Source organism: Pleurodeles waltl, chromosome 11 (assembly GCF_031143425.1).
Source record: "Pleurodeles waltl isolate 20211129_DDA chromosome 11, aPleWal1.hap1.20221129, whole genome shotgun sequence".
Classification (NCBI taxonomy): domain Eukaryota; kingdom Metazoa; phylum Chordata; class Amphibia; order Caudata; family Salamandridae; genus Pleurodeles; species Pleurodeles waltl.
Genome location: NC_090450.1, coordinates 759,753,928 through 759,776,638, shown reverse-complemented (window position 1 = coordinate 759,776,638; position 22,711 = coordinate 759,753,928).

Genomic DNA, 22,711 nt, shown 5'->3' with positions numbered 1-22,711 from the left:
GGTCCGCAGACACACTCTGAACAAACACTACTGAACTATCCCCCCCAGGGAGACCAACCGCCACAGCCGGAGCACAGAACTGAACTTTGCGACTCCCCCCTGAAGCGGGTGGTCACATCAACTGAACTTATGTATCCTTGCACGTTTGCTCCTGGAGACAACTCCTTTATTTATATTGTGCACAGCTGGCGGCGCGGAGCGGGGGGGTGGGTGTTTGGCCGCGGGAGTGCCCCAAACCACTAGCAGACCGTGTCTGCAGAAGGATGCGAGACCCTAAAATGAGCCGCATCCGGATAGTATTATTACTCCCCGCAGACATCCATATGGATACACCTCAGCTCGCACCCAAAATGGGTGTGTAGCTTGTTGCAAGTTTACAGTTGGGGTTGGGATCCAGTTGGGGAGGGAAAGAGTGTAACTTTTAGTTTGTGCACTACCGGTCTGCTCACAACTCAGGACAATTGTCCGGAGGCTGGGGGTCCGCCTGCGGGGGCGACTGGGGCGGAGGAGACCCAATGGGCCTTCCCGGGAATCGGGGAGCAAGAAACACACTCACAAATTGAACATGGCCCAATCCATAACCCACAGTACAATATGACATAGTCACCTGGAACATTAGGGGACTGGGGATTCCAGGCAAAAGGTCCAGGGTGCATACACGACTCAAACGCCATGGCACACATATTGCAATCCTACAAGAGACTCACCTACGGGACCCTGACCTGCAAGACCTACGCAGTAAATGGAGAGGTCAGATAGTGGGTACATCCTATTCAACCTTCGCGAGGGAGGTACTCATATGGATAGCAGGGAATGTCCCCTTTATCCAAACATCACACAAGATAGATCACGAGGGCTGGTATGTGGTAGTGGAGGTGGAGCTGGATGGCAAACAATTGTCAATTATAGGGGTATATGCTCCCAATAGCGCACTGCCTGACTTCCTGAGCACACTCACTCCAGCGTTATTAACGAACCCTGAAACACCCGCCATATGGGGTGGAGACTTCAACTGCACTCCGAACCCAGCATTGGACAGGTCAAATCCCCCCACACATTCAACAGTCATTAGACACCTCAGCCGCCCATTATCAACATGGGCTAGTAACATGAGCCTCCATGACATATGGCGCATGAAACACCCACAACACAGGGAATATTCATTCTATTCAGCACCACATAAGGTACACACCAGGATAGATTTGATGTGGGGTACCCAGGAGATCTGCACAGCGACTAGTGGAATAGAATACCTAGCCAAGACACTATCAGATCTCTCACCGCTTAAAATAGTTTTGGATTGGGGCAGGAAGCGCCAGGTTATCCCAACGTGGAGCCTACAAGCGGAAGTCTTACACGACCCTGCATTCACAGACTCACTGAGAACAGCGCTAAAACAGTATTGGGAATTAAACACCGGCACCACAAAACTAAGAGCAATGTAGTGGGACGCACACAAAGTGGTGATCCGTGGACTTTGTATTTCCACTACATGGGGGGTGAGGCGCATACTCCACGCAGAGGTTAGCAAGCTGGAGATGAAACTAAGAGCACTAGAAAACGCAGTTGCCCGTAATGAAACGCCATACACGGCTCTGAAGGAAGTGCGCGCGGAACATGCAAAGGCTGATGCTACATTACGCCTCCCCGATCACAAACACCACTTGGCCAGGCTACAGTCGGAAGGCGACAGATCTGGTAGGCTGCTCGCATGGCTGCTGCGGGAGGACCGGCGGTGCCCTCCAATCGGGGCGATAGGAGTAGGCGCAGGCGCAATAGCTACCATGCAGGTAAAAATAAATGATGCGTTTAGGGAATATTATACACAATTATACACCAAAAGCACATCATGCTCCATCCAACAGCTTGAGTCCTTTCTAGCAGATTCTCCCCTGCCTCAACTAAGGCACGCCGACAGAGAGACACTAGAAGCCCCCATCACATTAGGGGAAGTTAATAAGGCCCTTGAACAATTACCTAAGAATAAAGCCCCTGGGACTGACGGCCTGCCATCAGAATACTACTCCACTTTTGCGACACACCTTAAAACACAACTCCTAAAAACGTTTGAAGAAGCAGGGACCAACGGTATCCTGCCCCCCACAATGAGAGAGGCAATGATAGTGGTCCTCCCAAAGCAGGGGCACGACCCCACTGACATCAGGTTTTACAGACCTCTCTCACTGTTAAACCTAGACTGTAAGATACTCGGTAAAATCCTGGCTAACAGACTTGCTCCCTACATGCATATCCTGGTACATGAAGATCAGAATGGATTCATCCCGAAACGTAACACCTTCCTAAATATTCGGAGGCTACTCAGTGTGATGGGTGACACCCCCCCCCGACCGCACTCGAGGAAGCGGTGATATCGCTTGACATAGAAAAAGCGTTTGATACATTAGAATGGGGCTTCCTGTTTGACACTATGCAGTTACTGGGCATCGGTCCAAAATTCACAAGCTGGGTACGCATTCTGTACACTGCCCCACAGGCCAGGGTGAAGACGGGAGGAGTAATATCAGAAAGCTTCCCGATTAGCAGGGGAACAAGACAGGGTTCCCCCTTTCCCCCTCCTATTTGCCTTAGCGATGGAACCACTAGCTGCATGCGTCCGAGCCAAAAAAGAAGAATGGGGGGTGTCAAGGAACGGTACTCTCCACTCCATATCACTATACGCAGATGATGCCTTGATATACATACGCAGAGTGGAGGAGTCGCTGCCCCCAGTGCTGTCTGAGTTTGGAAGGGTATCCGGCCTAATAGTTAACTGGGGGAAATCCTGTATATTCCCACTAACCAGCTGGCCCCCTGCGAGGCAAGAATGTGCCCCACCATGCCACCTAAAATGGTGTTTCTATACATTTAAATACCTAGGGATCAACGTCTAGTATAGGGTGGAAGACCTAAGGGATGGAAATCTGGGGAAAGCGGTGTCCTCTGTTAAGAGCACAGTACGCTTTTGGAATAAATTACCACTTTCACCACTGGGTAAAGTAGCTATAGCAAACATGCTGATATTACCTAGACTGTTGTATTACTTTGCGGCCCTACCAATCATTATCCCCAAAAGCTTTTTCGCTAGCTTGAACTCCATCCTACTACAATTGGTGTGGGGCGAGGGCAGAAGGCGGGTTGCACTCACCACGCTGCATCATACGGTAGCAATGGGTGGACTGGGCGCCCCAAACTTTGAGCTCTATTCTGCAGCCGCACCGCTGCAGTGGATCTTAAATTGGCTCCATAGACCCAGCTCGGCAAAAACTATTTGGCTGCAATCCCGACTCCATGGTGTTCCCATACTAGGCTGGCTGTTGGATAAGCAAACTAAAAGCACATGCACAAACCCGTTGACGACAGCGGCACACACATATTGGAAGAAGTATATCCAAAAGGGAGTCAAAAAACTACCCTTTTCACCGCTTCTCCCATTGGATCGGCTTCCCGGGTGGGTGGAAGCCGGTTCATATTCACCTACAACTTGGTCAGACGCGGGCATAAGTACAGTAGGAGACTGCTTTGAGGAAGGGAAATTAATGACCTTTGAAGCTATACAGGCCCTTACAGAGATCAATCCGGGGCAATTCCTGGCATATCACGCGATATGCCATGCAATCAGGAAAACATGGGTATCTGGGGACGTAGAGCCTGATATCTCAGCCACCCTACACCACATGCTGAACTGGGACCCCCAAGGAAAAGCAGTCTCAAGCCTTTATAAACTCTTGAACAGACCCCCGGAAGACAACCTGCAGAAAGCTTGGGAGAGGTGGAACATCGTATTGCCCACCCCGATCTCAGGGACAGAATGGCCAAAAGCTTTGAGCCACACACGTGAGGTATCAAGAAACCCCAGATTCCGATATACACAGTTCAATTATCTACATCAGACATATCTGGCGCCGGCCAGGATTAAACGCATGTTCCCCGGGTCGGATCCAGCCTGCCCCAGATGCAAAACACCAGCAGCACAGTTCTATCACATGGTTTGGGAGTGCCCGTGGGTGTGGGGGGAGTGGGCAGGGGTGGTCACAGCCTTAGCGGAAATTACGGGGCTTAACCTGGACACGAATCCCAAATCCTGTCTACTCGGACTAAGGAAAAGGACGAAAAGAAATAAACACTTGCACAGGTTTGTAGATCTAGCGTATGTAATGCACAAAAGATTGATAGCAATGAACTGGAAGGCTCGCAATACACCTGACTTAAAAGACTGGCTTGCCCTCACGCTACGCTGGGCCCGCGCTGAGCATCAGGCATTAACAAATTTAGCACGCAGGGGACTGCGACAAGCAGGCTGCGAGGCCTGGGGCGTTTTAGTGTCCAGGCTAGAAGCCAAAAATGATGAAAGACCCCCCTGAACCACAGACAGCTGCACCCACCTGGAAGGCCGCGGGCCCAGCCCCGGCAGAAAATCAATACTACACTCGGGGATGCATACATATCCGGCATTAATGCCTCGCCAACACTGTTAGCACAGCAGCCCCCCCCCCAAGGCATGCATGCCACAGCTCCAAAAGGCCTGCACACTTAACCAATAGACACCAGCGCTGTGATCCACCGTGCCATATCCTCCCACCTGCCCCCCCTTGTTTCCTCTGCCCCCCACCGTCCTCACCCATGTGGCGGTGAGGGCCCCCGATATCAGTGGCAATAGAACCACATCGCAACTGAACGATTTGTCCTGCGTGGCGACAAACTTCGGTAGTGCTGGGTAGAATTAGTGGACCGGCAAGTGCACACAAGTTCTTAGTTGTTTGTTATACATTGACTTTAACATGAGAGAGCCAGACGACAGACTGTAACCAATAACAAAATGCTATCAATGACTTTTGTATGCAATATAATGTATGGCTCTTTTGAAAAACTAATAAAAACATGTTTAAAAAAAAAAAAAAAAGTCCATTAACACCACCCTGGGTGCCATTGTAGGGGTGCTGAAGGACCTTGTGAACACCAGGAGGGAGACTGTGGCACAACAAGGGGCCCCTGACACTAGCCTGGACGATGAACTGCCCACCACCTCCGCCGGTGCTAGTGGACAGGAGGCACCACCACAGGACCACGACACCAGCACCCCACCCCCTGCAGATGGAGAACCACCCGGCAAGTGGTCCTTAAGATCCAGGACAAAGACAGAGAACAATGCCAAGACCCCCGCCAAGAAATGAGACCCCCCTGAATGTCGTCCTTCTGTCCCACTTTGTCACCCTGTTCATCCTTAAACTGCCCTAGCTCCAATTCCCAAGCCCCTTTGGACAATGCACCTGTGAGACAAATAACTGGACTCTGTATGGACATTCCTCCACCATCACCCCTGACCATTTTACAACCCACTCCACTATTTAGCACTTAAATAAACACCCTTGAATCACAAAACAATCTGGAGTCAGTCTGTGCTTTCACAAATGTGTATTTGCAATAACTGAGGAAAATAGCAATGCCCATTCTATTGTCAACATAACTATGTCACACAGCTCTAGTCCATGAGGTAACATAGCAGAGGGTACACAGCGGGAGCCACATCTATGAAATGGAAAGGCAAAGTGACAATTCAGGGTCCATACACTGGGTGAAAGTGACAGACAGATGATAGGTCTAACAATTTTATCAGATGTAGGAGGCAGATGTAGGAGGTCTTCTTACCTGTGTCTCACTGGAGGTATTGCCGGATCACGTTGTTTCTGTTGTCTATGTCCTCTTCTTCTGCCTCCTCTTCTTCACTGTCCACAGGCTCCACAGCTGCCAAAAGACCTCCTTCTGGACCATCCTCCTGCAGAAAAGGCACCTGTCATCGCAAAGCCAAGTTGTGCAGAATACAGCAGACCACGATGATCTGGCACACCTTCTTTGGTGAGTAGTATAGGGAACCACCTGTCATATGGAGGCACCGGAACCTGGCCTTCAGGAGGCCGAAGGCCCTTTCTATCACTCTCATAGTTCACCATGTGCCTCATTGTACCGTTGCTCTGCCCTTGTCCTGGGATTTCTCACTGGGGCCAGTAGCCATGACAGGTTGGGGTAACCAGAGTCACCTGCAAATGTTGAGGGAAATCTGTTAGACAACACTAACCCTTGGGGACAACCACAGACCCAGACAACTATTCACAAGGTATAGGGTCCTTGTCCTCACCTATTAGCCACATACGGTGCCTCTGTACTTGCCCCATCACATAAGGGATGCTGCTATTCCTCAGAATGTAAGTGTCATGCACTGAGCCAGGAAACTTGGCATTCACATGGAGATGTACTGGTCGGCCAAACACACCATCTGCACATTCATTTAATGTTAGCTCTTCTGGTTTCTGTACACCTGTTCAGTCCTGCGGGGGGACCAAGGCCACATGTGTCCCATCAATGGCACCTATGATGTTGGGGATATGCCCCAGGGCATAGAAGTTACCTTTCACTGTAGGCAAATCCTCCACCAGAGGGAACACAATACAGCTGCGCATGTGTTTTAGCAGGGCAGACAACACTCTGGACAACACGTTGGAGAACATAGGCTGGGACACCCCTGATGCTATGGTCACTGTTGTTTGAAAAGAACCACTTGCCAGGAAGTGGAGTACTGACAGGACCTGCACTAGAGGGAAGATTCCCGTGGGATGGCGGATAGCTGACATCAGGTCTGGCTCCAACTGGGCACACAGATCCTGGATTGTGGGACGATCAAGTCTGTAGGTGACTATTACATGTCTCTCTTCCATTGTCGACAGGTCCACCAGCGGTCTGTACACAGGAGGATGCCGTCATCTCCTCACCTGCCCCAGCGGCCGTGCCCTATGGATGAGAACAGCGTGCACAGAGTCAGCCAACACTGAGGTAGTAAAAAAACAATTTTATTACACACATTTGTTGACACGCTATGTGCCTGTCCCTGTGTATTTGCAAGGCCTATATATGTGTGACATGTGGCCCCCTGAAATGGCGGCTGCCTGACCTGTAATGTGGGACAAGGGGATATGAGGTAACTGCACTGACGTTCTACACCGTCGCGATAGGCTGTTAAACACCGCGGCGCAATCCTGCATTGGTTAACATTGGGCCCTATGGGTTCCAGGAGCCAATACGATGTACGACGGCGGTGACGGTACTCACCGTCGCGGACGTGACTGCCATTTTCTGTCTGTTCACTCACTTGATACCTGATCTTCAACAGGAGAGGACCTACATTGCAAGTGCTGCTGTGACCTCAGTCTGGAAGCGACGATGGCTCATGTGTCTGGGGAAAGGGCCCCTGCCTTCACATCGGAGGAGTTGGATAAACTAGTGGATGGGGTCCTCCCCCAGCACAGGCTACTCTACGGTCCTCCAGACAAACAGGTGAGTACACTGTGAGCATGCTGTATGGGCAATGCCTGTTTGGAGTGGTGTGGATGGAAGATACGGGGGAAGATAAGGCCTGCATGATCGGACGATGAGTGTATGTGCGTCAGGGAAACTGTAGGAACATGGGACAATGACTGTGACGGTCCGGATGGTTAAAGTTTTACATTTTCCCCTGTACTATTCCTCTAGGTCAGCGCCCACCAGAAGAAGGATATTTGGTGTGCCATCGCCAAGGACTTCTGGACCCTGGGGGTCCACCACAGACAGAGCACCCACTGCCGGAAAAGATGGGAGGACATTCGCCGCTGGAGCAAGAAGACGGCGGAGGCCCAGCTGGGGATGGCCTCCCAACGTGGGAGGGGGTTCCCGTCGCACCATGACCCCCCTGATATTCTGGATCCTGGCGGTGACATATCTGGAGTTGGATGGGCGCTTGAGGGCCTCACAGCAGCCACAAGGGGGTAAGTACTGTCACATCCATCTGACTCTGCGCGTATTGGAGGTGTCTGGGTGGGGGAGCTGGGCAGTGGGTTGCCCTAGGCTAGTGGGAGCTTTGTAGGCAAGGACCCTTTGTGAGGCAGGCTAAGTGGCACCCCATCCCCACCAGTGGTAAGATCCATCTACACCTAGTCAGGCTCCTGTGACTTCCATGTGTGCAGCAATCGGGCATAGGCCATGCACCCCATGTCCCTGTGATTAATTAGTGAACTCTAAGTGCATGGCATAGTGCAGAGGGCTGCTGTGTCTGTAGTGTCCGCCGACGGTAGCGGTATTGAATGCACTGAACATGTCTTTGTTCTCCCCCCCCTTTTTGTGGTCTCCCTGTTCTTGTGTGCATTAGCATCATCAAGCGGAGGAGCTGTGCCACCGGAGCAGGAGGGAGCTGCATCCCACATGGCCCTGGAGGGTGAGGGGAGCTCCACCACGGGGACAGGAGCTGAGACTAGCGATACCGACTCTCCCTCTGATGGTGCTCCCTTGCAGTGGCGTGCCCCTCTGTGCCCACCGCATCTATAGGTACAGCTGCCACCCCCTCTACCAGCACCGCCATCCCAGCAGCCCCTCAGTGTGTGTCCCGGGGCCGCTCACCAAGGAGGGTGGGCATCTCCTTCGCCCCAGGCACCTCAAGCCCTGCCCCAGTCAGCCCGGCTGCCCTCAGTGAGGAGGCGATTGACCTCCTAAGATCCCTCACTGTTGGGCAGTCTACCATTCTGAATGCCATACAGGGTGTAGAGAGGCAGTTGCAACAGACAAATAAATACCTGGAGGGCATTCATTCTAGCCAGGCAGCCCAACAGCGAGCATTTCAGGCTCAGGCCTCTGCACTGATGGCAGCCATTGTCCCTGTGTCCAGCCTCCCCCCTCCAACTTCCTCCACCCAGACCCAATCCCCAGTACCTTAGCCTATCCAAAGCACACCATCAGACCAGCATGCACACACCTCAAGACACAAGGGTGGCTCTGGCAAACATAAGCACCACACATCCCACAAGCACTCACACAAGCATCATACCCATGCACACATACCAACATCCACTGCCTCCCCTGTGTCCCCCTCCTCCACGTCTCCCTCCTCCCTCCCAGTCTCGTCTCCACTCACACCTGCATGCACTACATCTTCAGCCATTACCTCCATCACCAGCACTCCCATCACCACACACCACTCACGTGCACTCACCACCCCCACTACCATTCACACATCCCCTGTGTCCTCTCCCAGTGTGTCTGTGAGTCCTCCTCCCAAACTACACAAACGCAATCACACACTCATCCAGCAGCCATCCACCTCACGACAGCCTCCAGCCCATGCACCTTCACCCAAAGTCAGCATACGAACACCTCCTACAACCACTACCACTTCCTCCACTCCCAAACCCCCTCCATCTACCCATCCCAGTGTGTCAAAAAAGCTTTTCCTCTCAAATGTTGACCTCTTCCCCACACCTCCCCCCGTCCATCCCCTAGGGCCTGCCTTTCCAGGTCCCAACCCAGCACCTCAGCCACCACATCACCGGGCACAGTGGTGCCAGCAATATCCTGATTCTGAAGTGCGCCAAGCAACAGGGCAGCCAGTGTCTCAAGGAGCGAGTCCAAGGACATTCCCCCACCTCCAAACAGAAGTTGCCCACATCCCGGAGGGAGAAGGCCAAAACACCTGCCACCAAGGGCTCAGCCAAGACAATAGTTGGGAGTGGCAAGACAGCTGCGCCACCATCCAAGGTGGGGAAGGGCCTGAAAAAGAAAGGCAAGTCAACATCGCCTGCCAACCTGCACGGCGGACAAGACCGGCACCGGCACCGCCACATGCACCACCGCCACGGACACCGCCTCCAGCACCCCAGATACTGAGCCTTTCACCAGCACCGCAGACACTGTGCCCTTTAGCAGCACCACAGTCAGTGAGCACGCCACCAGCACTGCCGCTACTGACACTGCCACCAGCACCACGGTCAGTGAGCCCGCCACCAGAACCGCTGCTTCTCACACTGCCCCCAGCACCGCAGTCTGTGAGCCCGCCACCAGCACCACCCCTACTGACACTGCCTCCAGCGCGGCAGTCAGTGAGGCCGCCACTAGCACCACCGGCCCAATGACCGCTGCAAGCACCGCCGCCCCAATGACCGCCGCAAGCACTGCCGCTACTGACCCCGCCGCAAGCACCGCCAGCGGCCACGCGACATCCTGAGCTAGTTGCACCACTGCAGACATGGCTGCCATCCCCAGTGGTAATTCATACGAGGCTGGTGGTCAGTTCCGGGGTCCTGGGCAGCTTCGATGTTGCCCCACCGTCAGTGGAGTGTCACATCCACTACCTCAGTCCTTGGCAGGATGAAGCACTCTGGGCACAAAGCCCCCTCCAGAATCAATGGAGAAAGGCATCCACTACCTCAGTCCTTGGCAGGATGAAGCACTCTCGGCACTATGCCCCCTCCTGAACCAGTGGAGAAAGGCATGCACTACCTCAGTCCTTGGAAGGATGAAGCACTCTGGGCACAAAGCCCCCTCCAGAACCAATGGAGAAAGGCATCCACTACCTCAGTCCTTGGAAGGATGAAGCACTCTGGGCACAAAGCGCCCTCCAGAACCAGTGGAGAAAGGCATCCACCTGAGAAACCGTGGCTTTGCACTCCTCAGGATACAGCAGTGGGCAAACCACCCTCTGGAGAGACTTGAGAGACTGTGGCTTTGCACTCCCCAGGATAAAGCAGTGGGCAAAGCACCCACTGGAGAGACTTGAGAGACTGTGGCTTTGCAGTCCCCAGGATAAAGCAGTGGGCAAACCACCCACTGGAGAGACTTTATAGACTGTGGCTTTGCACTCCCCAGGATACATCAATGGGCATGGAGCCCCCTCATGGAGCTGGCATCGTGCACTAATCCGGCTGAGGTGCCCACCCTTCCCTTCCCCCTGAGATGCCTGTTTTATTTTGATCTGATGACCCTGCAGTGTTCTCTCTGTTTCGATTGTGTATCGAGTGTGGGTCTTGCCCATGCATTTTGGGCCCAGTGGTCCACAGACTATATAGGTGTAGTACCTGGACTTGAATTCTTGGTGTACATATTTGTTTATAATGTATATACATTTTTGACTAATGGATGTTTATTGATTACAATGGTTACAATAATTTCCTTTTGTCCTTGCATTCTTCCAACGGGGTTGGGTGGTGTAAATGTAATGTTTCAGCATGCATTAGTGTGTGTGTTGTTGTGGGTGAGGGTGGGGGTGGGGGTGTTGCGTGTTGCATCTGTGTGTCACTCTCTTTTCCCACCCCCTCCCCTGTGTTGTAGATGGAGTACTCTTTGTGGTCGTCGCCGCAGTGGGTCGTGCTCCTGGTAGAGGAGCAGGAAGACTATCGCAGGGAGTATTTGGAGTTCAGACTCCATGGCGTCCTGGTTCCTCGTGGGCTGTGTAGAGGTGGGTGTTTTCCCTTCCAAGTCCTGTTTCCGCTGGGTTTTTGTTCACATTGAATCCGCCCCGGAAAAGGTGGTGGATTGGCCTGTCATAATAGTGTGGGCGGTACATTGTTTTCTGCCTGTCTGTTGGCGGTGACCGCCATGCTGTTTGTTTGTACCGCCGTGGCGGTCAGAGTGTTAAAGTGGCTGTTTATGTTAGCGGTTTCCGCCATGGTCATAATTCAATTTTTTTTTACCGCCGGCCTGATGGTGGTTTTACCACTGCTTTACCATCGACCGCCAGGGTTGTAATGAGGGCCTTTGTCTGCAATCAGATTATGTATCTATCTTTGATTTCCTATGTTATGTTTTAAAGTAGTGTATGAATGCAACTATTTCCCTTTCTTTTCCGAATAAAAAAAAAAAAAAAGAAAACTAATGAGTATGTACATCCTCTTTTTCAAGTATGTAATTGGCTGGTACCATCAGAGAATTATAGTAAAAAGATATTCATTAGACACTTGATAAGGCTTGAATCACATTAAACATTTTGTTGTGAAGCATCACCACGTGTGCTGGAACAGAACCGAGCTATGCACCTATTTTCACAAAAATTACGCTGTCTACAGTGCATGTACTAGTGCTACAAGCTTATGAATGTACAGCAGAGGGCTTAGCTTAGAAACATTGAGCAGCGGTTGCCAGTTTGTATTTCTTCACTGCTATGTCGGAAGCTCATGGGTTTACTACTGGAATTACAGGGTTAGTGCGGCCAGACACCTGGTGCTCTGAAGACAATGCGATTTCATTAAAAACAGGTGCATTTTCCCATGCTGCATATGTGCTTAACTTTCAAAGTGGGTCCCTTTATTGGCTTTAGAGATGTCACTAAAGCAAAAGCGGAATATTAATGGCATATTTTCAATCATAATTAACTCGATAGTAAAATGTTGCTTAGCTACAATATATTAACATTGTATAGCAAGAATTACTTCCTGAAAGGGAAGATAGCGGTGTCTGAAATGTGGTAGTGTCAATACACTTTCACTAATTCATGTAAAGTAGTTTGTGCATCTAAAGGAATTCGATTTTAATCTTCTTTAAAATATACCTTTAAGATATCAAATAGGAATGGTAAGGAATAATTGATACCGGGGTTTTCTTTTGATTAATCTGCAGATAATAGCCAGTGATTCAATTTTGTTTAAAGCAAGTGCTAGAAAAGCAGAGTGTGAACATTCAAATTTGATTATGTACTTCTGAAGATGGCATCCTTTTGATTGTGAACTTAAGAGGGTAAATGTCATGGGGCACAGTGCAATCGCAATATTGAATTCTGGTACCCATACGATTCCATTGAAAATTAAAGAAAAACATTGTTGAAGTGGTATATTTTATGATGTGTGCAAAATGGTAGAATGTGTTGATTGCATATATTTTGATTTACATCTAGATATTTTAGAGTTAGTGTTTAAAATGCCCTCGTCCATAGACAGATGTGGTTCACAATGCAATTTGAGATAGTTTTAATTAGAAAATGATCTTAATCTTAATGTAAATGTATTTGTGTATGAATTGACCTTTAACCAATGTACAATATAGTCTTTGCATACTTCCATCCTTGGTAGTCTTGTGTCGAAATCTAGGCGTCTTCACCGGGGTAAAACTATGAAATGAATGAACGCTAGCTTGATTAATGCTGCTACTTCTGGGAAAATATTAAGGAAAATGGATTCTACAAAAGACCTTTTATATAACACACAGTTATTTGGCTTGAATGAAACATTAAGCATTTTACTCAAATGCATTTGCTTTCACAAAGGCAATACATTCCCAGAAACTAAAGAAAAAAATAAGATTAAGGGCCTGATTTAGAGTTTGGTGGACAGAGTACTCTGTAGCAATGGTGAAGGAGTAAGCTGTGTGCCAAATACTCAATCCACCTGCCCAATTTTGAGTCAGGGGGACAGCCAGGAAAATGGGAACAGAGCAAAATTTAATTTGTTGCCATAAATCTTTCTTTGATAGCCCAAGAAAATACGGGCTCTGAGAGGTAAGCCATCTGACTGTCCATCCTATTTAGATTAAGATGTCAGATGGCTTTGTTTACTGCCTGTCACTGTCAGGATTATTCTGCAGTGAGAGGCAGTAAAATGAGAACTGACCCCCACACCATGGGAGAAGGATCTCTTTTCCCAACAAAAAATTCTTGTGTGGTGTAAGTGTCTGTCACCAATTACCGATGACCAACACACCTTTAAATGACATTCTATGAGCATGGGTGACAGGAGTTCATATAAACCCATAAGGTTCACTGCAGAGCCGACAGTGAACTCTAAATTTAGCAGCTGAAGTAAAGGCAGAGTGGGGGACATAAAGGGGGTCATTCTGACCCTGGCGGTCCATGACCGCCATGGCGGAGGGCGGCAGAAGCACCGCCAACAGGCTGGCGGTGCTTCCTGGGCGATTCTGACCGCGGCGGTAAAGCCGTGGTCAGAAAAGTTGAGCCGGCGGTTTCCCGCCGGTTTCCCGCTGGCCCAGGGAATCCGCAATGGCGGCGCTGCTTGCAGCACCGCCATGGGGATTCCGACCGTCTTCCCGCCAGCCTGTTTCTGGCGGTGTCCACCGCCAGAACCAGGATGGCGGGAATGGGTGCTGTGGGGCCCCTGGGGGCCCCTGCACTGCCCATGCCCACTGGCATGGGCAGTGCAGGGGCCCCCTAACAGGGCCCCACAAAGATTTTTACTGTCTGCTTTGCAGACAGTGAAAATCGCGACGGGTGCCACTGCACCCGTAGCACCCGTCGCACCCCTGCAACTCCGCCGGCTCCATTCCTAGCCGGCTTCATTGTTGAAGGGGCTTTCCCGCTGGGCCGGCCGGCGGTCTTCTGGCGGTCGCCCGCCGGCCCAGCGGGAAAGCCGGAATGGCCGCTGCGGTCTTTTGACCGCAGAGCGGTCTTTCGGCGGGAACCGCTTGGCGGGCGGCGACCTCCAACCGCCGCGGTCAGAATGACCGCCAAAGTCTTCACTACCCTGACTGTCTCTAGTCTGGCTCCAAAACCATAAATCGGACCCTAAGACAAAGGCGAAACCCAAGTATGCTTGTGTTAGAAGAGGAATTCAGATGGCAGCTTTTTAAAGTTCAGGTTGTAAAGTGAGCTCAGTCTTGGTTCAAGGAAACAGAGTGAACATGTTTAGCAATTGATAGACTTGACTACGGAACAATTTTCAGGTGAGGACTAATGGCAATTTAAGCAAGACAAACCTCCTAATACAGTGCATACATGCTTTGGAATGCAGAAGGCACTCATTACAAGTGGAATAGTGTTTGGAATGGCATTCATCGGACCGGATAAAATCTGATAATGTTGGTTTGGAATTAATTTGGTCTGATAAATAACTCCCAATTACAAACTTGTGCTGGATAAAGGTGACTGGCATGAGGATGTTGGCCCTTTTTACACCAAAATTCACATGCACTAGTAATTATTGAGATTTTAACTCTATGATAAATTTGGGCAGATTTGACTTCATGACACTTACTATAGGAAATTTGTGGGGGTGCAATGTTAACTCCTAATTGTGATATGTGTAGTCACAGGAGTCACTGCACATATTGAAAGTGACCATGGCACTTGTTATGGGAATCAAAGACTTTGGGGGTCATTCCGACTCCCGCTGGCCGCGGTAACCGTGGTGCCGGCGGGAGCCGCCAGAATACCGCTGCGCGGTCAGAAGACCGCCACGGTTATTCTGTGGTTCCCGCTGGGCTGGCGGGCAACTGCCAGAAGGCCGTCCGCCAGCCCAGTGGGAAACCCATTCCCACGAGGAAGCCGGCTCCGAATGGAGCCGGCGGAGTGGGAAGTGTGCGACGGGTGCAGTAGCACCCGTCGCGAATTTCAGTGTCTGCTATGCAGACACTGAAATTCTCAGTGGTGCCCTCTTACGGGGGCCCCTGCAGTGCCCATGCCATTGGCATTGGCATGGGCACTGCAGGGGCCCCCGTAAGAGGGCCCCACGACACCCCTCACCGCCATCCTGTTCCTGCCGGTCAAAACCGGCAGGAACAGGATGGCGGTGAGGGGGTCGGAATCCCCCATGGCGGCGCAGCAAGCTGCGCCGCCATGGGGGATTCCTCAGGGCAGCGGAAAACCGGCGGGAGACCGCCGGTTTTCCGTGTCTGACCGCGGCCAAACCGCCGCAGTCAGAATGCCCTTAGGAGCACCGCCAGCCTGTTGGACCGCCAGGGTCGGAATGAGGCCCTTTATCAGATGTGGTGAAGTGATGTATGTGAATAAATGGAAAAACTAAAACTGAGAAGCCACATGGAAAGAAGTTAAATAATCAAAATCCAATTTTAAGGAAAGACAATTTTATGGAAATACAAACAAATAAAAAATTCAAGGAAACTTTTTAAAGGAAAGATCGTGTCAAGGAAGCATTCAAAATCATACTCTTGGATGTAGATTGGGAGTAGTATGTTGCTTTTTGGGTTTAGGGATGGATGATGTTTTCAAGGGGATTAAGAGTGTTTAAGGTTCAGGGATGAGTAGAATTTAGCAATGGTGAGGGTTTTTAGGGATCAGGGTTGGGTGAAGTTTCAGTTGGTTAGGGTTTTTTAGGGTTAATGGGTGAGTAAAGCTAAGGATGGTGAGGGGTTTCCGGGTTCAAGGATAGGTGAAGTGTAGGACATTGAGGAGTCTTTAGGGTGCAAAGATGGGTGGAGTTTAGGACTGGTGAATGTTTTTAAGGTTCAATGATGGGTAGAGTTTTGGGGAAGTGAAGAGTTTATAGTGGTTGAAATGGGTGGAGTTTAGGGTGGTGGAGGGTTCTAAGGACTCAGGGATAGATTAACCTTATATGTAACACTGGTCTTTAGGGTTCAGGAATGGGTGAGTTTAGGAGTGGTGATGAATTTATCAGTCATGAATCAGTGGTATTTAGGGGTTGTGAGGATTTTTTAGGATTTAGGGAAGATTGGAGTGTAAAGGTGGTGTGGAAATTGATGGACTGTATTTAGGCATAGGCAGGAGTATTCAGGGTTCAGGAATGGGTGCAGTTTAGTGGTCAGGGATGGGTGGAGATTAGGTGTGATGAGGTTTTTTTAGGGTTCGGGATGGGTGGTGTTTAGGGTTAGAAACAGCTTTTAGGGTTCAGGGGTCTGTAGAGTTTAGGGGTCATGGATGGGTATAGTTTCCACGAGGGGAGGCACATTATGGGCGCAGCAATAGATCTTTTTTAGGGTGTTGAGAGTTCAGCGAATTAAAACATCCAAAATAATTGTTTGACAATGTAAAATATATAAATCTGAAACATTGTCCCTTGATGTAAAGTTTGAAATAAATACTGTAGACAAACATGTTTATGCGTTTTAGACCTGCAACAATTTAATTTACACTTTAAAAAATATTACAATAGAAGCCAATTTCGAAAGAAGGAACACTCCATAAATAGGTTCCTATAAAATGGCAAATGACATTGATTATGAAAATTGCCATTAATCCATCTGGAAGCTATTTTTTCTCAGTAATAACATTCCTTTAAAACGTTATGTTATTCTATGACATTACATACAACCATGCCAAAATCAATAGAAATACAACAGGATTGCATATGCTGTTGTAGAATTGAAAAATACAAAATCCACCCATCTGCATTTCATACTGTTTAGGGAGTGTTTAGAGAGTTATTTTGTTTATGAAATTATGTATCATAATACTCTGGTGTGAATCAATAAGTTGCTTGAATTTATGTGCTGAAGTTGATAGCTGATGTATTTGGAAAATGCTGGGAGAGAAATTATAAGAGAGCAGTGTATGTTGTGTACACGGACACTGATGACAGGTCATGTCATTGGTGCCTTTGTACACATAAAAGAGATAAATGAGAGTAATGAAGTGACTTGAAGCACTCCAAATTAGGTTTAGTATAGCTTTAACAAACATGCTGAAGTAACTACAGGTCACATCATAGCACCAAGCCAGGAAGTAGATGGTAACAATTACTCAATGCATATTCCTCTTCCGACTCTTCCAACCACCACCCTGTGATCCCCCTGGCAGTTATAACATTTTGTGACCTCACAGGGATCCAGCCAGGTGACTGTCCATGACTTTACAAACTGTAGACTCATTCACAGATGAAAATGCCACACTGAGGTATTCTCTTCCCTAAAACACAGTAGAGAAAGCAAAATGGCACATGAAAGCATACAACAGAAAAGAACATCTGTGGATGTGTCCAGCCTTATATTTATTTTGATATTTTATTTATAAGGTGACACATATAGGGTAACCATCTATTTCCCTTACAGGTTGATCTAAACCTTTTGACTCAGACAGTCTTGACAATCAACATTAACAATATCAAAACAATAAACATCAATTTCAATTTTGGAGTCAGTAATTTATACGCACCATGACCTATGTGGCCACGAAACAACAAACCAGTTTAATAAAGTAAAACCATATATTGCCCTTTAGATTAATAATGCTAATCTCACGTGCATCAAATGCAAGACCAAATTATATAAGTACAGAAACAATACAGACTGATGAAATCTTCTGAAGAATCTCAATCTAGACAGAATATTGATCATTAAACATTCAAGAACCATAATGCAGAATAACAACAATAACAGATGAACTATGGACTCAGAATACATTTAGGTATTGCAGATGAATTGATTACAATCAAATTATTTATATATAACTGTTGAATTTAGAATTTGGCATCCCTAATTAATTATTACTCTAATTTGATAAGTATGTTTAGGCTTCATGCAAAAAGAAAAAGAAAGAAAAAATTAATTTGGAAAACATCTGACTATGGTGCCTACCATAAATAGTGGTTGGATTTTCTAAAGAGAAAAAACATAAAAATTTGCTATAAAAAACAAATACACGTTTGGTTATACCTCTCCTATATGGATCAGCAAGCAGCAATATCTTCATAAGTGGAGCATCTTCTGGTCTTCTTCATTGGGCAAAGGCATAATAAGGAAGAGTTCAGTAATGTTTGACCTTAATACTTCAGAACGAACAGAATTATAGGCAAGGACAGAAAACACATCCAAACAGCACTGAATTTAAAGACATTCTACATGCTGCTGAGAACTGGCAGGAACAACTGAACTTAAATCATCTAAACTTTGCTTTATTAAAACCCTAGAAAGCAATTAGTTGGGTTGCCATTGGTCAGACTATAGGGTGTTTTAATGTTCAACCAATAAATTCTGATCCATATTGTAGAAGTATCTTTCTTCATTTTCTGCACCCACGATTGGCTCATCTTCTCTTGTTCCTCGTGGCCAGTTTCCTCTCACAAACTGAGCAGTGTAGAATAATATAACATGAGCTTCCTGCAAAGAAACTAAAACTCGAGCAAGTACAAATATTGTAACATGAAACATGACATTGACCACTCAAGTCTATTGTTTAGTTCGTACGTTATTATCTCCTCTCATGAAACAAATGCTACAAGCAAGGAACATAACTTTTTCACTGTGAGCCATTCACACAGGATATTTGAAGAAACATTATTTTGCAGAGTCAACACTTTCAGATGTTCACTTACCTTCTCCATCAAAGAGGATGTCTGGGAGGGGATGGGTCCTGGCTTCGCCAGCACCACCACGCCAGCAGGACTCCTCCAAGCCATATTGCAGCTTTATAATACGAAGGGGGAGTCCTACTGCTGTGGTGGTGCTGGCGATGCACCCGCCTCTGCACCGCCAACAACCATGATGACTGCTGGTGACAAAGATGGTGGACAGCTGCCAGCACTCAAAATATGGCAGCCTGCAGCTCTCTAGCAATGGCGGTCAGGGAAATTGACCGCTAAAGTCAAAACGAGCTCCTTAGTTTGTCTAAAATATTGAATGTTTCTCGGTTTTCTCCAGTTTTTAGTTTTTCTCAAATCATGAAAGTATCTGCTTCTCATCTTTTCTAATTTAATTTCTTCCTCCTCTGTTCATTTTTTCATACTTCGTCTTTTTATCAGTAAATACAGTTTATAAAATCCTATTATACAGATGACACATACTACCACAATTAATAATGTTTACAAGAGTTTTCCAACAATACCCTGACCAAGATTGCCCAGCCGATTTTTCACTTCAGTAACACCTTTGGCATTATTTTCCCATACCACTGGTTGTTTCAGAACTTTTAAGTATGAATTTAAATATATCAGGTTCTTAATAACATTTCTAATTCCTTTACCATTGTCAGGTGTATATGTGCAACAATGTTTTGCTTTCAGCATCTGGCAGACCCTGCCTTCCTTTGCTAAAAGGCTATCTAACGAAAGTCTACTCTGAAGAACAATTGAACAGACTGCAGCCATTTTAGTATCCATTAAAATTATGGCTCCCAAAAAATCTATCAACATTCAGAACAACTCCTATAGGAGGAATATTTGCTCTAAATATAAGCCCAGTTATTTCAGAATAAGTTGCTCTTGTTGAACTTGGTTTTTGCAAATCATCTGTGTCATGTGTGTCATCTATATTGTCAATCTGATAAATCTTTGGGAAAACCACTCCCAAAGAACAAGCCCCATACCTTCCTCTTGGGAGGTGATAATAAGCACTTGTTCCACAAATGTAATATGCCCCGGGAATTGCAGGATCTTGTCCATTTAACATAAAATCCCATGTATTGTTAAGAAGAAATACATGTCTGCACTCACTCATTCCCACAAACTTAGCATCAGTTCTGGATTGTGCTCTCTATTTACAAAGCTTCCCTACATGTTGAAAATCTAAAGCAAGCTTCCATTGTGTTTTAGTCTCACTACATGCATAGACATTTCCAAATGTCTTCTTCACTAACCCTTTCTCTATTTTCTTCTTCAGTGTCTTTCTCTTGTCATCAGTTTGATCCAGAAACTATTTCTCTACTGGTGAAAGCAAGCATTGAAGGTTATTTCAGTGAGAGTAAGCAGTACCAAACGTTAGTGAAGGCTCCAAGAAATCAAGAAATATTTCTCTCTTCAGCTTATTGCTCAAGTGTTGGTTAATTGGAAAACAAAAGAAAACACCACATTGTAAGTTGAGAAGAAATATTGTGTGTACTGTTGGTTATAAAGCCTTCTTAGTAAAAGACTAGAACCAATTCCATATGTTAATGGCAAGCTGTAAGTAATTCCTTTCTGCACAGATGAAGGAATGTGCATGCACACATAACATTCTCTCACATCCATTGTCTCAACATTTTAATTTAGAAGGAAGATCTCCTTGTGATTTGTCTAACTGCAAGTATTTCTCATCCCTGTTAAACCTTTCTAACCTAGAAAGTGTAGTAGTCTCTGAAGAAGGGTATAATTGGTTTCAGCTTTGCTAGAAACATTCATACTCGAAATCAACAACAAACTTACTTGCACACATATAATTGCTAGCCCAGCACACACACACTTGCAACACCTACTGTTTTTAAGGTGATTGTGATTGTTATCCATGTCCTTTAAAGAATCAGAAAGTGAAAAAAAAGAAAATATTAAACTGTGCAACCAAAAATAGAAATAAAATAATCTTCTGTCTTCTTTGCGATTATTTACAGCAGCTTTCAGACTTTTCTCCAGAACTTTGACAAACATCAGTTTAGCAGCTTGTCAAAATCAGTTTTTCTAAAGTCTTTTCAGAAGTTCATTATTTATTGATCATTAATTATCACTTTTACTGGATAATGTCTCTCTTGTTCAGTTGGCAACTTGGGGCCAGATGTATGAAACTTTTTTGCACTTGCAAACGGTGCGAATTGCAAAAATCGGCCGTTTGCGAGTGCAAAAAAAGTGGTCTGCGATGCATGAAAGGCATTCGCAGACCAAAAATAAGAAATCGCAAAATTTGCGATTTTTTGCGTTGCAACCTGGTTTTGCGACTCGCAATTTGCAAGTCCGTATTTCCAGTAGGAAATTGTGAGGCGCAAATTGCGAGTCGCAAAATCCAAGCCACAAATCAATGCATCAAAAAATCGCAAATTGCGATTTTTCGCAGAATGGCATTTTGCACATGCAAAATACCATGAACTGAAACCCGGTGGTAACCAGGTGCAACCTATATAAAGAGGCCCAGAATGCCTCAGACTCTTTTAAAAAATGGCTGCACTCTACGTCATGGCAAGGAGGATGAGAATCTTGGCAGGTTTGAGGAGAGGGAGGAGGACACAGGAGTGCATTTTCAGAGTGCGCATTACACTTTTTAACCTGACAGAGGAGGAAATATATGAGAGGCATAGGTTGAACTCAGCCATGTTACTTGATCTGATAGCTGAGCTACAACACATACTGCAGCGCAGAACACTAAGGACCCATAACATACCCACCCATGTGCAGGTATTATGCTCCCTCCACCTACTCGCCTCAGGGAGCTATCAAGGGGTCATAGCAGCAGCTGGAGGGGTCTCACAGAGTACCCTCTCCAGATTTTTCAATGCATTCATCAACGCCATGCTGAGCAAACTACAACAGTACATCAGATTCCCCCACACCCCACAGGAATTACACCAGACCAAAATTGATTTTTACCAGATAGCACAGTTCCCCCACGTCCTATGTGCCATAGATGGGACACATGTGGCAGTCTGTCCACCATCAGCCACAGAGTATGTGTACCGCAACAGGAAATACCAACATTCAATGAATATACAGGTCATATGCAATGCCTGCTACATCATTACTGATCTCGTGGCCAGGTGACCAGGGAGCACACATGATTCGTACATCTTTCGCCACAGCGGGATTCACACAAGACTGCTAGGTGGGGAGTTTGGCGAAGGATATCTACTAGGTAATGTCCGGCTGTACACTGGCGCATTGATGGCGTGCCAATGTCAGATGGCTCAGTTACTCATCATACCCTCTGTCCCTTCCAAGAGACAGTGCCTACGCAGTGCGCACCTACATGATGACGTCCTACCTCAATCCTGCAACACCTGCTGAACGGAGATACAATGCAGCACACAGGGCAACCCGCAATGTGGTGGAGCGCACATTTGGACTGCTGAAGAGTCGCTTCAGGTGCCTCCACAAAAGTGGAGGGGCACTACAGTACAGCCCAGAGACGACATGTAGAATAGTGGCTACTTGTGCAATCTTGCACAATATAGCTACCACCAGGGGCATAACTGTAGAAATATGTGATACTGAATCTGATGAGGATGATGATCCTATACCACCCCTACATCCAGCAGACAGGACCAGTGCAGCAGAGGGAAGGCAAAGGCGTGCCGACATCACACACAACCATTTCAGACGTGAGTGTAAATGACACAAATCCTCTGACAACTGTACCTGTAGTGAAATAAATGTATTACCTTAAGTCAGGTAATGTACGTGTGAGTAATAACAAGAAACAGGTTATGTGAGAAACTAAAAAAAATTAAGAGCCAGAGTAATGCACTATTACTTCATAGTGTCAACAGAAGTCCACTGGCCGCTAGAGTCATTGTTTGCGCCCACGCACACCACTCAGGTGCCCAGTTACA